Source organism: Aotus nancymaae, unplaced genomic scaffold (assembly GCF_030222135.1).
Source record: "Aotus nancymaae isolate 86718 unplaced genomic scaffold, 86718_ANA_hifiasm-v0.15.2.pri h1tg000155l, whole genome shotgun sequence".
In the NCBI taxonomy this organism is placed as follows: domain Eukaryota; kingdom Metazoa; phylum Chordata; class Mammalia; order Primates; family Aotidae; genus Aotus; species Aotus nancymaae.
The window spans coordinates 5,184,708-5,189,788 of NW_026988570.1; positions in this window are offsets into that span (position 1 = coordinate 5,184,708).

Consider the following 5,081-nt stretch of genomic DNA (forward strand, 5'->3'; position numbering starts at 1 on the left):
CCAAGTCCATTTTCAGGCAATTAAGATGTTAAACGAGATTGCCTGGTATGGAGCTGAACTTGGCCCACCTACAACTTACTGGTGCTAGTTATGTCCTTCAGAATCAAACAAAGCGTGTGCTATTTGTGTCACAATGCAGCTTCCGTGTTCATTTTTCATTGACATCTTTTCTGGTGCATAATGTGTGTGTTAGTCCATTTGTGTTACTCTCAAGGAATACTCGAGGCTGGGAAATGCATAAAGAAAAGAAGTTAAATTGGCTCATGGTTCTACAACTCTACCAGAAGCATGGCAATGGCATCTGACTGGCTTCTGGTGAGGGCTTCAGGAAGCTTGCAGACATGGTGTAAGGTAAAAGGGGAACAGCATCTCACATGGCAAGAGAAGAAGCAAGAGTGAGAAGGGAGAGGTCCCAGACTCTTCTAAACTACCAGATACCCTGTGAACTAACCGAGCAAGCACTCCCTCATCACCAATGGGATGGTGCTAACCCATTCACAAGGGATTCATCCCCATGATCCAATCACCAGACCCCACCTCCAACATTAGGAATCTCATTTCATGGAGGTGATGAATATCCAAACTATATCAATCATTCACATTTCCTTTAACTATTTTTTAGATATCATGCTTGTGAAACTGTTTACCTCTGAGAACAAGAAAAAAAGTAGAAAACCCACTCTGAATCTAGCTCCTAGAGCCTAGGCTGTAGTGTCTTATAATGAGCAAGAACAATCCAAACAATAACATACGGTATCACCAGATGAAGACAAAAACAACGCCACTCCATATTCAACTCGGAACGAGGAACAAAGGCTAGGATGCTGTACCACCAGGAAGTAACCAAACTTCCCTTTCTCCCTGCTGACAGGCTTGACTGTTGCTTCTTTACCAATTTCAACTCTAGCTCTTCTTCATTGGTCCTGGCTCCTAAATGAAAATTGTTCAGCTACCCTCATCTTTATAGCAGCATTAGCCATATAGCCAAAAGGTGGAAACAAATCAAATGTTTATTAAAAGATGAATGGATAAACAAAATATACTATATTCGTAAAATGAAATATTGCCCAGCCATGAAAACCATATGAACTGACACATACTACTGCGTTGATGAACCTTGAAAACATTATGCTGAGTGAAATAAGCCAGACACAAAAGGCCACATACCGTATGAGTCCCCTTACATTGCAGAAGAACCAATAAGTGAACGAAGTCAAACTCATTTTATTAAATCTCCATCTAAAAAGGGCATTTGAACAAAAACAAAAACGAAACAAAAGACTGTGCTGAGGCATCTGCAGGTTTGTGAATGGTAGTAGAGGTAAAAATGAATCTGGAAGGTCCAGAATAGAAAAAGCTAGAGACAGAAAGTAGATTAGGGGTTGCTTAGAACTTGGAGAGAGATGAGAGTGTCAAAGTGATAACTAAAGGGTACAGAGTTTCTTTTGGAGGCAACGAAAATGTTCTAAAATCGGTTATGGTGATGGATGCACATGACTGTTGCGGAAATAAATAAAAACCAACTGGCTGTTTATCCAGAGCTTGCTACAGCAAGGGAGTCGGCCACCAGCACTTGTGTTTGGCAGACTCTAAAAAGGCAAAGCAGCAGGCACTCCCTGATTGGAGGCTGTTGGCTTGGACAGCTGCTGGCAGACTTAACACAGAAAAGCCTCCTATATGATTGTTTAGGGATATTTGGCTTTCTCTGGCTGGTCCTGAATTGAAAGTGAAGGCAAAAATTAGGAAAGCTGGAAGTTATTAATCAAATGCTGGCCATTTAGGGTTGATCTTTATTGGAGTTAGTAAACGGTTTCCTGGATTGTTTACCAGAGAAAGTGGCCTTACTTCCTATAGGTTTGACACAGAGACCAGGCTGGCTTCCTGGGCAGGTTACTATAGATAATGGGTTAGTATCCTGTACTGGCTGCTACAGACTGTGAGTCACAGTTCATTTTTATATATAGTCTGGCCTCTGTTCATTGTATATTCAGTATCTCACTTTGAGTATACTAAAAGCCATTGAACTGTGCACTTTAAATGGGTGCATTTTATATTATGTGGATTATATTTATATAAAAATGTAACAAATTCAAGAGAGGGAAATATACTTCAATCATCAAATTGCATCTGCTTCCTGCAGCATCCAACCCAGAAGCAACACTTGCTTCTTTAAGCTTTTCCCAAAATCTCCCAGTATAAGCCCAAATCCCTACAATAAACCCATTCTTCCTTCTTCTTGCCAAAATGCCTATGGTTTGTATGCTGATACCTTGCCATAACAAGTTAGTAAACTAAACTTTTGACTACTAGTATGTTATCAGAAATCTTTAGGCACTGGGCTTTATCCCTACTGCAGTCTATCTGCTTTAACCATATTAAGTCTGTACACATCCTTCTTGCACCAGTTATTGATAGATCGTTCACACATGTCATCAGATCAGCACAGAAACAAGCAACATTGCCACCTTGCTCATTCTTGTCACTGAACTTCCATTGTGAGAATGACATCTGCTATTTTTTTCTGAAATATCCATCCTCTTAGGAAACAAGAGCCTCAAAGCAAGAAGAAGTACATTATTTTTCCCCATAATCAGGTCCTTTTTTGGGGAACCATTAAAAGACTAATCTAAAAATATTAATAGTCATGAACAACAAAACAACGTTTTGCTTAACAATGGACTGCATACATGAAGATGATCCCATAAAGATATAACACTGTATTTTTACTGTGTTGAAATAGGTTTAGCTAGACAAATACTTACTACTATGCCTACAATATTTAGTACAATAACAAGTTGTACAGATTTTTAGCCTAGGAACAATAGGCTATACCATATAGCCTAGCTGTGTCATAAGCTATAACATCTAGGTTTGTGTAAGTTCACTCTGATGTTTGCACAATGAAGATAACAGCTAATGACGCATTTTTCAGAACACATTCCTATCCTTAAGTGATGCATGATGGCCTGCATGTGTGAGTGTGTGTGGGTGTGTGTAAAACTATACTTCTGAATTGGCTGTGAGCCCACATTAACTTCCTTGAAGCAAGCATTCATATGGCAATGGTCAGACACAAGGAAATTGAGAATCAATACTGAATAATTTAAGTTACTTATTAACTTTATTACATTAGCAGTAGTACATTCATTTCAATTATTGATCTAGCCTACTAATGAGACTTGGCAAAGCTTCTTGTATTGTCTATAACCTAAATTTGAGAGAAGAAAAGGCAGGGAAAGGAAAATATTCTTTTCATTTGTCTGACCTTCTTCAGGCTTAGGAATTAAGAATTTCATTGCTTCAAACCATCAGGAATTCCACCAGGTTTTCAGATTCAAGCTATCACCAGTGCTTCTTCTATTTAGAGAGTAGCCCACAGTTAATATGCTTCCTACATTCAGATTGTTCATAAGGAAAATATTAAGAGACCCAGGCTATACGATGCTGATGCTGGCTAAACAAAGGGTATCTTATAGAAAGAGGTGAGAGGCTGAAAGTAGACAATCTGCTCACATTCTGCCTAAAGTATTTGGGTGGCCCAAATTATCTGCCCCCTCTTACCACGGACCAAGATGCTGCCCTCACCCAGGTTGTCTAGAGCAGGGCATTCATACATCCTCAAACCCCCTAGTCCAATTCCAGGCTAGAACTTCAGCAGAGCTTCTGAACCAAAGTTACAGCTGAGTCCTAGAAGTAGGAAGAAGACAAGAGAACACAAGTGAATATTTAATTTTTAATCTCAGGAGAAACAAGATTCAAAATGAAGCCAAGGAGGTCCACCTCTTACATGGAGAAGCAAGCATATAATAAACCAATTATCTCAAAAATAACAGCTATACACTCTGGGCAGAATATAAAACACAGCTACCTGAGACCTCTGGAGACTGAACAAAAGTATACAAATTATAAAATGAGGTTCAAAACTTGAAACAAGCTGCCAAAATAGAGATTTATGTAGATTTTTCCCTGTGGCAAGATGGTTGCAGAGCAGTGCAAATCCTGATAGAACATTCACCATTTCGTCCCCCCTCCCACCCATCCCCAGATGGAGTTTCGCTCTTTTTGCCTAGGCTGCAGTGCAATGGCGCAATCTCAGCTCACTGCAAGCTCCACCTCCCGGGTTCAAGCTATTCTCCTGCTTCAGCCTCCGGAGTAGCTGGGATTACAGGCGCCCGCCACCACGCCCAGCTAATTTTTTTATTTTTAGTAGAGACAGGGTTTCACCATGATGGCAGGGCTAGTCTGCAACTCCTGACCTCAGGTGATCCACCCACCCCGGCCTCCCAAAGTGCTGGGATTACAGACAAGAGCCACCAGGCCTGGGCCCATCCACCATTTTTCTGATCAGAAGACCCAGGACAAAGAACTAGGACAACTAGGTCCACTAGCAAGTGAGAAGAAACCCCTAAAATAGAACCAGTGAAGGGAATCCCAAATTCTGATAAACTCAGGTTAAGTCTCTAGCTGACCCTTGAGTCAGACGTGTGTAATAAAAAGAAAGCAGCATCCAGCTCAGGATTAAAGAACTGGCCTAAGATCTGAAATTTCACCTCTTTTCATTCCCTACAGGCAATTTCAACTTCAGTGTGAGTCTAATCAAGTTAACTGACTGCTTAAAAGCAATCAATGCTATTCTTCAGAGTAAAAGAGAATCCAGAAATATATAACATTTACAAGGTCAAGGATTCCATTTAAAATTACTTATATATGGTGATTCAAGAATATGTAATCCATTCCAAAGGGAAAGACAATCAAAGTAGAGAGCTCTGTTTTGCCCCCTATGTCGAAATTATCAGACAAAAACTTGAAAGTGGCTGTTATAAACATGCAAGTGAGGTAAGAAAAAATCTGCTCTAAAAAAGAAAATAATAGAAAAATTCAGCACATATGATGGAGAAGACAGTCAGGAAGTAGAAGCCAAACAAGTAGAAATTTTCCACTTCTAAAAAAAGAGAGAAAAATGGTTGTTAAGTTAACAAATCCTCAAGAATTAGTGGGATACATTTAAGAGGTCTAAAAGTTAATTGGAGTCTCACAAGAGACGAGAAAGATAACCTCTAAAAATTAAAGATATTAAGAAA